This window comes from Heterocephalus glaber, unplaced genomic scaffold (assembly GCF_053883595.1).
Source record: "Heterocephalus glaber isolate CG9 unplaced genomic scaffold, H.glaber_assembly_v1.0 deba00001481, whole genome shotgun sequence".
Taxonomy (NCBI): domain Eukaryota; kingdom Metazoa; phylum Chordata; class Mammalia; order Rodentia; family Bathyergidae; genus Heterocephalus; species Heterocephalus glaber.
In genome coordinates, this window is record NW_028258317.1 from 31,367,703 (window position 1) to 31,381,250 (window position 13,548).

A 13,548-nucleotide genomic window follows, 5' to 3' on the forward strand; every position below is an offset into this window, starting at 1 on the left:
TGGCCTCAAACTTGCAGCAATCCTCCTGCCTCAGCCTCCAGAGAGCTGGAATTACAGATGTTTGCCACCACACCCAGTGCACACACATTTATGGCAGCACAATTCATAATAGCTAAATCTTGGAAGTGGTCTTTATGCGCATTGACATATAAATGAATAGAAAAAAATAGTATTTATACACAGTGGAGCACTACTCTGTCATAAAAAAAGATAAATTTGAGTCCTGAAAATGGATGCAGCTGGATATTATAATGTCAAGTGAAATAAATCAGACACACAAGTTTAGATATTGCATTGTTTCTCTCGAATAAAAAACCTCAAATATAAATAAAGAGCAAAATAAAAGCTAGATAATAGGAAGTAGGGAGACAGATCTTTTGCAACTGGAAAGGGGATCAAGAGAGGTGGGAAGGGTGGAGAGAAAATGAAGGGGATGAATAAAGTACTGAGATTCATTAGGCACATGCCCCAACTCCACATGTTAACTAGTTATTATGTGCTCCAAACATGGACTAATAAAAAACTGGAAAAAATGCCTTCCTTTAGAACACCAAACAGTAGCACTGTCTTTAAAAATGTTCAGAATATAACACACACAATTGTATCTAATGTGATCATTATAAAGTTATATTTTTTGAAACTATATCTGCAACCCAAATAAGGTTTCAACTAAAAAAGTAAACTTCATCTATTAAAAATTACTATATTTACGGATTTTTGGTGTGGACTTGTCTAAGCAGTTTATAAGGTGAATTAATCTAAGAGAATCACTTTTTGGTAAGAAAAACATACAGAAATAGAGAGTATATATAAATTTTAATAAAGCTTTGATTATATACATGTAACAAGGATAACAATTTTGAAATATATTAATGTGATATTTTCTTTGTATTTCTAGCCTGCCAGAGCTGTCTTTTGTCTCAGGAGATTTGAGCATATTGTAGTAAAAACGTAAAAGAATGGAATGAGTTCACTCTCAATCTTTTCCTATCAAAATGGGACTTTTCAGTCCCTAGTGAGCAATGGAATTGAGAGTCAAACTTTGGTGAGAGTAAGTGGAACTCCTAAGTCCCCCAAAGACTGGCTCTATGATGATAAAACTTTGAGAGCTGTGAATTGAGTATTAAAATAAGCTCCAGAGACAGAAGCAAGGGCATGACCATAAGGGGATACATACTTGCCTAAGGAACTAGTGGAACTTCTAGGATGAGAGGAAAGAGAGAGTCTAGAAAAGGAAGCATGGGAAAATAGAATGCAGAATGGGGGAAAAGCATACAGAATGGAAAGATCTAAGTAAGCCAAAGCCCCTGTTCTCTCTCACCAGCATTCTACCACGGGCTTAAAACAAACTGCCACGCAGGTGGGCACAGGGCAAGATGACAATAGGAGATGACTGAGTTGAAAAGTTTAAAAGATTCTCAATTTTGCAAGCCGGGAAAGAGAGTACCTCAAATTTTGAGCCTGACTATGCCAGCTTTATTTAGTCCTGGCTCTGCAGTGAAGATGGGAATGTGGTGACAGAAACACCCTGAACAACATGGAAGAACCTCCAGCCATCAGTGTGGCCACCTGCTTCCCTGGACAGACACAGGGAGGCCTGTGAGCACTAAAGTAGCTGGGCATCGAACAGAACTGTGTCCAGTGCGACACGGAAAAGACAGAGAGGTGCCTGGACAGAAAGTCTGAACTAGGGTGACCAGTTCCCCAGAGATTTCCCTAAAGGTTTCTGCCTAACTACCAAAGGGAGAGAGGGGGAGACATGGAGACCAAGGGCTAGAAAAGACAAGACAGTAGCAGCTGGGGCCATTCCACTTCGCAGACTCACCAGAGCTACACCTAGTGTCCTAGTGTCCAGACACCGGTGTGATAAGCCCCACAACCACAGGCTATCAGGAAACAAAATGACAATCTGTGGGCCTAGTGCACAGGTCTGAAACCCAGTTTTCTTCACATTTAGGTCATGCAAACTGCTGCACACAAGGCACCTTGAGGAGAAGGGCAGGAACTCAAAAGAGGTTCAACCGCAGAGTACTGAGTTCCTTTGAATTGGTAAGGATTTTTTGTTTTGTTCTCCTTTGATAATAAATGGGACATTGTTTCATGAAGAAGAATAAACCAATTCTTCAAAACAAATAACCAACAATGTCTCTCTCCATAAAATGTTAAACTTTAATAGCTTTATCAAAATACAGTGTAACCAACATATAGTAAAATCTGTAAATTTAAATTTGATAAGGTTTAAGATATATACCTGTAAAACCATCACCACAGCCCAGACAATGAGCATGTCCACCCTCACACTTTTTTCAATCCATCCCTCAGTCTTTCCCCTCATCCATTCTCAAGTAGCCTCTGATCTGCCTTCTGTCACTGTAGACCAATTTCCATTTCTTAGAATTTAGGGTGAGTGAACTCACACAGTGTGCACTCTTTTTAAAATCTGGCTTTTAACAAGAAACTAGAGACATTTATAGCTAAATGGATGCACATTGAGGCCATATTCTTAAGTGAAATAAATAGGACACACATGTGTAAATACTGAATAGTTTCTCTAGTGTGAGAAACTGAAAGAGTAAATAAGGGTTAAACTGATTAAAACAAATAATTGATAATTTGAAATAGGAAGAAAAGGTCCAAAGGGGTAGGGGTGGTGGGAAGGAAAGGGGAAAGGAAAGAAGGGAAAGGAAAAATTATGAGAAAAGAAAAAAATAGAAATGAAGTCTGTGTAAATAGGGAAGGGTGGAAGGGGGTGAAGGGCACACAGGTAATGAGGAAAAAAATAAGAACCAAGATACATCATATACAGGTACAAGCACCCAATGATAAATGTAAAAGTATTGTATACCTAAAATGTACCAATAAAAGAATTTAAGGAAAAAATAATAAAATAAAATCTGGCTTTTTACAATCAGCATAATTATGTTAAGTTACATCCTGTTTTTTACGTGAGTAATCCCTTTTCTTTGCCGAGTAATAATCTATGCACAGCTTCACCACTCTTGTTTTTTTGTCATCAGTTGATGGAACTTTGGGTTGTTTCCAGTTTGGGGCCATTCCAAGTAAATCTGTGCATGAGAACCCAGTTGTGGCACCTTTTCACCAACATTTAAGGTAGTGTGTCTCTTTAATTTAGCTATCCTTATACATGTGCAGTGGTATCTCATTGTGGTTTTATTTGTATTTCCCTAATGAATAATGACTTTTGAGCACCTTTATTATTTCCATGTACCTTCGTTGGTGAAGCATGTGTTCAAATCTTTTGTCCACTTTTATTTGGTCATTTGTCTTATTATTGACTGTTGTGAGTTCTGCATATGTTTGCATACATGTCCTTTATTGGTCACATGTGTTATAGTTTCTCCTAATCTACAGCTTATCTTTTTATTCACTTAAAATTGTCTTTTGAGGATCAGAAGTAGTAAGAAATACTTGATTAGGTATCTAAGAAAGTATCTAAGAAGATTCTGAAAAAATTCTAAGAAATACATACCTACTCAAGATCACAATGCTTTTTATACTGTGTTTTCCTCTAGAAATTGTATAGTTTTAGCTTTTACATAGAAGGCAAACATTTGGCTCTGTTATATATAATACAAAGAAAATAAGTACTGCAAACAAATACTGAACAGTTACATGAAACAAGTTAATATAGCATAGTGGTTAGAACTTCGATGTCTAAAAACAGACTAAGGTTCTAATCTTGGTTCCACCATTTACTAGCTATGTGATCTTGGTCAAAATATTTCACCAACGTGACTTTGTTTGCTCATCTTTAAAGATTATGTGAGAAAAGTAATAGAAAGCGTTGTTTAACAAATACAGCTAAGAATTAATGCCATAGTAAAATGAACTGAGTAGGAAGGATGTTCAAGGCATAGAAAACAAATTAAAAGGTGGCTCTGGCATAGGTAAATGAAACAATCACATTTGAACACAATTGCCTGGGAATAGGACGGGGGTTAAAGTGAGGAATTGCTGACACAACAAGGCAAGCATCCAAGCCTTGGGGTTTGGATTTCTGAATGGAGCGGTAAAGGAAGGATGGCAAAGTTTTGGCGGAGAAGCAGAGCAATGTTTTGGATCATCCGGAAAGGAGTGATATAGAGGAGGAGAGTATTCCTAGGCAAAATAGATGGCAACTTGTGACTAATAACCAAGTATGCTAAGGGAAGATTGGAAGATACAGGTGAAATTTTGCACAGTACTATGCAAAGAGATCCTAGCTTTAGCTAGCTTGGTGGTGCCAGTGAAATAAAGTGATCAGACAACAGAATCTTTAAGGCCTAGTGCCAATCCAGCAGCCTGTAGAATTTCCAGTCTAGGCTGTAGGATTGGGAGTAGAGAGAGGGAAAGACTCTGAACACTCCAGATGGCGCAAATGAATAAGAAATCAGGCCCACTTGCGACCAGGACACGGACACAGTGAGGAACCCCCTCCCCCGGGCAAGTCCACCAGCCGCCAGCTTGGCCACGGGAAGAGTAGTTGCAGACTGACTGCCACCAGCTCGCTCTGCCCACTTGTGACCAGGACACGGACAGGGACATGGTGAGGACCGGCCCCCAGGCATGCCCACCAGTTGGTGGCACGGGCACCTACAACAACAGCCCCCACCCCCTCCCCCACCCCAGGCCTCTGGCCTCTTGGCTGTGCAGCTACCTGGTTTCACACTACAGAGGCACAGGGGAACATAAAAGCCATTGTCCTGAGCTGCAGAAGTGAACAACAGAGAGAGGGCCTCTCTCAGGCTCTCTGATGAAAACAAGCCCACTGGAAAAGTGAAGAGAATCTCTGCAATAAAGGCACACCAGACCACTGTACTTGGTAAGTTGGAGGGATCATCACCTCCCATCAGAACCTAGACTATCTTCAGGGGAAGGGCAGCTGGAACCTGCAATAGAACCTTTCAGAGTTCAACCCTGCAGGAGAACAGGGAGCTCAACTTGGGACTTGCAGCCAGAAATCTGCCTGAATCTCACGGGTCTGTGACTGGCTTACTGAGACTCATTGACTTATAACTGCACATTGCTGCCCATGTTGTCTGTTGTGACAGCAGAGACATGCCCTGAAGGAGGCCCTACATTTGTATCTTTTATTTGTTATTTTCAAAATTACCACTATTTTTTTTGCTCTTATTTTTAATTTTTTTCTTCTTTTCTACTCTTAAAATTTTTATTTTTCTCTTTTTTCTTTCTCTTCTCTTTTCTTTCTCTCTTTCTCTCTGCCTCACTCCCTTGCTGTCCCACATTGTTCTTCATCTCCCCTTTGTGTTCCTGTTCTGGCCCTAACTTGTATTTCTTCTTTATTTGTCATTTCTTCTTTTTCCTTCTCTTGCCTGTGCCCTCTGGCCTCACTGCTAACATTCCCCTATCCTTCTACCTACCTATTCCTCCCTCCCCAACTCCTTCTAACTCCCCATTCCGAAGGGTAAAGTTGCTATATTGAAGAGTGTATCCACTATAAACATATGTTGGGTTGGTCCTAGATTTTGATTTAATTCACACAGTTAAAGGTCATAGATTAATAACTACCACAAATTATCATTTTCTAAGAGGTACTTGATGCTATTGTGTTGCTGATTTTATCATTTGGGCTAAAGTGTTGTGATTGATCTCATCCGTTGTCCTTCCTGGTATAATGAAAATGAGACAGCCTCAGAGCCATTAGAGACTCAAAACCTGAAGACCAGCTATATCTGAAAGACACCTCTGAGAAGCAATCATTCCTTAAGGATTCTAAATACATCAACAAAGTTGCTTACAATAAGCAACTTCAAAGTATCAACCCAGGAATTAAACCAAGGACAGTACCATAAACAAAAATGAGAAGACATTTAAACAAGGCACAAACTAAGACTTCCACCCCACAAAAGGCAAATTTTGGAGGAAATGAGGTAGAAAAGTCTGATAATCAACCACCTGGACACCCTGAACTGATAGCACAGGAAGTAACAAAACAGATGAATGAGGCTCTAGAAAAATTCAAAGCAGAAATAATCTCCCAGAGAACTACAGAGATGGTGAGCAGAGTGAAAGACATGATTAGAGGCCCTAGAACAGAAACAGATAAAAAAAAATAGATAAGCTCAGAAACATGCTGGAAGACATAAATGTCCAGCATAAGAAAGAAATGGAAACCATGATCACCCAACATAAGAAAGAAATGGAATCTATGAAACAGATTCAAACAAATATTCAGGAGATTAAAAACTCCATTGAAAGCATGCAGAGAAGATTAAGAGAATCTGAAGATAGAAGATCAGATATAGAAGACAAGATTGTGGTTAAGGACCATGAAAACAGAGATTTCTTAAAAATAGTAAGAGACCACGAGAAATTAATCCAGCAGCTGCTAGATAATGTGAAGAAGAATAACATAAGACTGATAGGAGGGGCTGGGGATTTAGCTCAGTGGTTTTGCTGCCTGCTGCGCAAGCACAAGGACCCGAGTTCAGTACCCGGTACCAAAAAAACAAACAAACAAAAAAAAACTGATAGGAGTCCACGAAAAAACAGGAGAAAGTACAAATGACATAAAAAACTGTTCACAAAAGTAATAGTAGAAAACTTCCCAGACAGAGGTGGAGAATTGGACATACAGATAAGTGAGGCATACAGAACTCCATCTAGTCATGATAAAAAAAAAACTACACCTAGACATATAATAGTCAAGATCCCAGAAATCCAACAGAAGAACAAAATCCTACAGGCAGTTAGACAAAAGAAACAAATCACCTACAAAGGAAAGCCCATCAGAATCATGGCAGACTTCTCAACACAAACCCTCAAATCAAGGAGAGCCTGGAGTGAAGTATTTCAAGCCCTGAAAAAAATAACTTCCAATCTAGACTGTTGTATCCTCCAAAATTATCTTTCAAAATCCATGGGGAAATTAGATACTTCCACAACAAAGAACACCTGAGAAATTTCATGAACACCAAACCAGAACTCCAAACAATTCTAAGCAATATCCTAGAAAAAGACAATGAAGGTCACAACTCCATGAGGCCCAACAGAGGGAAGCCACCAGGCAAGGTAGGAAACTAAAGGGAAAGGGGGGAAAAATAAGAAATAAAAGAGCCAACAAAAGTAAAACATCATGACAAGGATGAACCAATATCTATCAATTATACCTATCAATGTTAATGGCCTCAATTCACCAATCAAAAGAAATAGACTGACAGAATGAATTAAGAAGCAAAATCCAGCAATATGCTGTATACAAGAAACACACCTAACTCAAAAAGAAATTCATAGACTGAAAGTAAAAGGATGGAAAACAGTTCTCCATGCAACAGGAACCCAGAAAAAAGCGGGAGTAGCAATCTTATTTGCAGACAAAGTAGATTTCAAACCAAAACTAATTAAGAGAGACAAAGATGGTCACTACATCCTTGTGAAGGGAAACATCCAAGAGGAAGAGATGACAATCCTAAATATATATGCACCAAATACAAATGCCCCCAACTATACAAAACAAATATTAATGGACATGAAAAACCAAATAAGCACTAATACAATTGTAGTGGGGGACCTCAATACCCCACTGTCACAAATAGACAGATCATCTAGACAAAAAATTAATAATGAAATTCTAGAACTGAACCAAGCTATTGAACAAATAGACTTAATAGATGTTTACAGAGTGTTCCACCCCACAAAATCAGAATACACATTTTTTTCAGCTGCACACGGGTCATTCTCCAAAATAGACCACATGCTAGCTTGTAGGACATGTCTAAGTAGATGTAAAAGAATTGAAGTTACCCCCTGTATATTATCAGACCATAGTTCAATAAAATTGGAGATCAATAACATAAGAAACCACAAAACTCCCACAAACACATGGAAATTGAATAACACCCTCCTGAACAACCAAAGGATCACAGAGGAAATTAAAGAAGAAATTAGACAGTTTCTACAAGCAAATGATAATGCCAGTACGACGTACAGGAATCTATGGGTCACAATGAAAGCAGTTCTAAATTTATAGCAGTGAATGCCCACATTAGGAAAACAGAGAGAACTCAGATAAATAACCTAATGCAGAACCTCAAGCTCCTAGAAAAAGAGCATGACAAACCCAAAGCTTGTACAAGAGAGGAAATTATAAAGATCAGAGCAGAAATCAATGCATTAGAGACTAAGAGAATGATACAAAAAATTAACATATCAAAGAGTTGATTTATCTAAAGAATAAATAAAGTTGATAAACCTTTAGCCAACCTTATCAAAAAAAGGAAAGAAAAGGCCCAAATCCATGCAATTCAGAATGAAAAAGGTGAAGTCACAATAGACCCAGCAGAAATCCAGAGGATCATCAATACCTACTTTGAGAAGCTGTACTCTAATAATATGGAAAACACAGAAGAAATGGACAGATTCCTAGATACATATGAATTGTCAAAGTAAAATGAAGAAGATATAGAAATTCTAAACACCCAATTACAATGAGTGAAATTGAAAATGTAATAAAAAATTTAGCAACAAAGAAAAGCCCAGGCCCTGATGGCTTCACTGCTGAATCTATAAGACATTTAAAGAAGAACTATCACCATTACTCTTTAAACTCATCAAGGAAATTGAAAGGGAAGCAAGGCTTCCAAATTCATTCCTGGAAGCAATGTTACTTTGATTCCAAAACCAGGGAAAGACCCAATCCAAAAAGAGAACCACAAGCCAGTCTCCCTAATGAACATAGATGCAAAAATCCTCAACAAGATATTGGCAAACTGGGGCCGGGGATTTAGCTCAGTGGTTCCGGCACCTGTCACGCAGGCTGAAGGTCCTGAGTTCGATCCCTGGTACCAAAAAAAAAAAAAAAAAGATATTGGCAAACCAAATACAGAGGGTCATCGAGAAGATTGTACACCCTGACCAAGTCGGATTTATCCCAGGGATGCAAGGATGGTTCAACATTCATAAATCAATAAATATAATACACTATATTAACAGAGTCAAGGACAGAAACCATGTGATCATCTCAATAGATGCAGAAAAGGCATTTGACAAAATCCAACACCCATACATGATAAAAACCCTGCAGAAAATTGGAATAGAAGGTCTTTATCTCAACCTGATTAAGGGCATCTAGGAAAAACCAACAGCCAACATCATACTAAATGGTCAAAAACTGAAAACTTTCACGCTAAAACAAGGATGCCTACTATCACCACTCCTGTTCAATATAGTTCTGGAAACCTTAGCCACAGAAATTAGAAAACAGAAAGAAAAGGAAAAAAAGATAGGAAAGGGAGAAGTTAAAGTGTCATTATTTGCTGATGATATGATACTTTACATAGAAGACCTAAAAAACTCCGCCAAAATACTTCTAGACTTAATTGACAGATTTAGCAGAGTAGCTGGATATAAGGTCAACACTCAAAAAACAATAGCCTACTTATACACAATTAGCAGACTCATTGAGAGAGAAATTAGGGAAACAATTCCTTTTACAGTAGCATCCAAAAAAATGAAATATCTAGGAATCAACCTAACAAAGGAAGCAAAAGACCTCTACACTGAAAACTACAGCACTCTGAAAAAGGAGATTGAGGAGGATATAAGAAAATGGAAAGGCATCCCTTGTTCCTGGGTTGGAAGAACCAATATAGTGAAAATGGCCATACTTCCAAAACGATTATATAGATTTAATGCAGTGCCAATTGAAATTCCAACAATATACTTCACAGAACTAGAGAAAACAATCCAAAAATTCATTTGGAACCAGAGGAGACCTACAACAGCAAAAGCAATTCTAGGCAACAGAGACATGGCTGGGAGCATCACAATCCCCAACTTGAAACTTTACCACAAAGCCACTGTGATAAAAACAGCATGGTACTGGCAAAGAAACAGACCCGAGGATCAATGGAATAGATTAGAAGATGCAGAAACAACTCCAGACATACTCAGCCACCTCATCTTTGACAAAGGAGCCAACCACCATCATTGGAGGAAAGATAGCCTATTTAATAAATGGTGTTGGAAAAACTGATTCTCAACCTGCCAAAGATTAAAACTAGACCCATACCTATCACCATCCACTAAACTAAGATCGAAGTGGATTAAAGATCGAAATAGTAAGACAGAAACACTAAACTTGCTGGAAGAAAAGTTAGGTAGAACTCTTGAAAAATTGGCAAAGGAAAAGACTTTATGAACAAAACCTCAGTAGCATGGGAACTAGCACAAAGAATCAACAACTGGGATCTCATCTTATTAAAAAGCTTCTCCACTGCAAGAGAAACTACCAACAGAGCTAACAGACAACCTACAATGTGGGAAAAATTTTTTAGCAGCTGTACCTCAAAGGACTACTATCTAGAATATATAAAGAATTGAAAAAAATCAGACCCCCCAAATTCAAAGAGCCAATTCAAAAATGGGTATCTGAAATGAATAGATATTTCTCAGACAAGGAAGTAAAAGCAGCATATAAATACATGAAAAAAAGTTCAACATCACTGATCATTCAAGAGATGCAGATGAAAACAACACTGAGATTCCACCTCACCCCAGAAAGAATGGCAGCTATCAAGAAATCAACCAATAATAAATGCTGGAGGGACTGTAGGTAGAAAGGAACCTTGTTGGTGAGAGTGCAGACTGGTGCAACCACTATGGAAATCAGTATGGAGATACCTCAAAGAATTAGGGCTAGAGGTCTCATTTGACCCAGCTATTCCCCTCCTGGGGATCTTCCCAAAAGAATTTAAAGAATCATACCACAGTGATATATGTGCACCCATATTTATAGCGGCACAGTTTGTAATAGCTAAAGCTTGGAAACAGCCCAAGTGCCCATCAACTGGAAACTGGATAAAGAAGATGTGGGGGGTTTTTTTGTTTTGTTTTGTTTTTATAAAATAGAGTACTACTCAGCCATAATGAACAAGGAACTAGAGTCATTTATAGCTAAATGGATGCATATTGAGGCCATACTTTTAAGTGAAATAAATAAGACACACGTGTAAATACCGAAGTTTCTCTAGTGTGAGAAACTGAAAGTGTAAATATGGATTAAAAGGATTAATAATGAATAAGTGATACGTTGAAATAGGAAAAGGTTCAAAGTGGTAGGGGTGGTGGGAGGGGTAGGGGAAAGGAAAAATTATGCAAAAAGAAAAAATGGAATGAAGTCTATGTATATAGGGAAGGGTGGAGGGGGTGAAGGGCATACAGGTAATGGGGAAAAAAATAAAAACCAAGATACATCATGCACAGGTACAAACACCCAATGATAAATGTAAACGTACTGTATACCTAAAATGTACCAATAAAAGAATTTCAGAAAAAAAAAGAAAAGAAATCAGGATGTGGCAGTTATTAGACAGAAATTAGAGCATACCACTTTCTGTTGGCTGATGGAAGAGAAAAATGGTAATAAGGGGCCATTTTCCCAGAGCCTCTGCTCTCAGCACTTATCATATAAAGTAATGACATCAAACAAATGACATCACCAGGGAAGTGAGGGAGAAAATAAAGAAAAATGAGTGATGGATGGATAGATGGGTAAGCATGCAAAGTCTAGATTTTCAGACATTGGATTTAGTTTCTCTGAAGATACTTGTGAAAATAATAAATATGCGTCATCAACTTTTATGTATATTTACTTTACTTTTTTTTTTTTTTTTTGGTACTGGGGATCAAACTCGGATCTTTGCACTTTTGAGGCAGGCGGCAGAACCACTGAGCTACATCCCAGACCCCTTTTATGTATATTTTCTAAAAGTCTTGAGCTAATCTGTTACTACCATGAAATGTATTTCAAGGCTTTAGCCTCCAACTGGTGTTGTTTGGGATAAAATAAACATTTGCCCATGGGGAAAATAAATAGAAATTTTCAAATAATTAAAAAAATTCCTTCCAAAGACAAGAATATTTATTTATTCATTTACTTGAGACAGGGTCTCACTCTGTAATTCAAGCTGGCCTTGAACTCACTATTTTGCCCACGCTGGCCTCAAACTCTCGGCAATCCTCCTGCCTTAGCCTCCCAAGTACTGGAATTACAGGCATGCACCACTATGTCCAGCTGACAAGAATATTTTAATTTAGAATTATTTGAACTATTTTCACCCCTGTCTTCTTCCATACAAATGTATGTGAAAATCCACTATACATATTTCACTTTTTTCATTAAAAAAAACTTTTATTAGTACATGTTTGCAGTATATAATGATTACATTCACTGTATAGGACTGGTACCTGTGCATAACATATTTCAATTCCCTGTTTTCCTCCCCTCTCTCCACCACCCTTTTATTTTTCCAGATCAGATTCATTTGTTTATCTTATAAGACCTTATAAAGTTAATTATCATATATATGACATATATATTGCTCTTTACATATATAGCAATGCAAAGACCATGATGTTATATTTTATTTTGGTACAGTTTTGGGAGAGGAAAATTCACACCCAGTTTCATCCAGTCAATTGTTTTAATAGATACCAACCACACCAGCACTATACTGGGTGCTGGTCTCCATATTCATCTGCATTTTCTTCCAAACAACTATGTACTTTTGCAAAATAAATTTTGTCTTAAAACACTTAAAAGTTGTCAAATTTTCACTGTTAGCAAAAGAATCTATAACTAGTTGAGAAGGAAGGTACCCCAGTAATGATATCTATTGAAGACATAAATTAACCTAGTGTAGCTTCCAGAGATAAGCACTGAGAAAGCCTTTACAGGGTGAATAGGATTTTGCCAGGTAAATATTGGGCTGTGAGAAGGAGAGAAGGTAGGAGAGAAATTTAGAATAGAAGAGGAAAAGTTGTATGGAGGTATATTGCTAGAGAATGCCTGCTGAGGTCACAGAATAGCAAGTTGCTCTAATTTTGCCTGCACACAAGTGGTCTTGGGAATGGCTTTATCTAGCAGTGTGTGTTTGGGTATCAGCTGGGTGAGAGGGTGAGTGGTAAGAGGTCAGCATGTGACAAGCTTAGAAGAAAATGGATGGAACTATAGCAGGCAACAGAGGACTAACAAAGGATTTGCAGCAAGAGAATGGCATGGTTGGAGCTTGTTAACCTGCAACCTTTAATCCATGATAGTCTGAGTTGAAGGAGGAGAGAATGGAGTAGTGAATGAAGGGCTAGAAGTTCTAACGGACTGGAAGCTATGTTTTGGAACAGGTGGGAAGGAGTAATAACAGGCCAAGAGTATGCTCAGGTAAGATAGATACTTATGCTAATGCTCAATGGCTAAGGGGAGAACGGGAGGACTCGTGTCCCAGAGAGGCTGGACTGGGGGAGATGTGGACTGGGTCCCTGCACAGAGAACAGAAGAGCTCTACTTCACATCTAAACTGTTCTCTAATAAACTCCCTTTGATCTTATTTCTTGGAAATTAAGGTAGAAACCCCTGCTTGATTTGAAAATGTTGTTTGTTGATTGGTTGGCTTGTTTTTTATTTGGCAATTATAAAGGAGCTTTTTGTGCAGGAGAAAGATGTAACTCAAACGATGCTATAGGACGGTCAGTGTAGTTATGATATGGATTTGAGAAAGGCTAGTTACTCTTCACCCTGGTACTGAACAATCA

General features: G+C 38.2%; 1 long non-coding RNA gene across 1 annotated transcript in view; it reads left to right on the forward strand.

The window, feature by feature from the left end:
• LOC110347759 (uncharacterized) overlaps positions 1-3,111 on the forward strand; it is a 32,790-nt gene extending 29,679 nt beyond the window's left edge. The window contains exons 2-3 of the long non-coding RNA XR_002392552.2: positions 1,958-2,049; positions 3,018-3,111. This is a non-coding gene — a long non-coding RNA (uncharacterized LOC110347759). The remainder of the gene's footprint in view (positions 1-1,957; positions 2,050-3,017) is intronic.
• Positions 3,112-13,548: the final 10,437 nt, after the last annotated feature.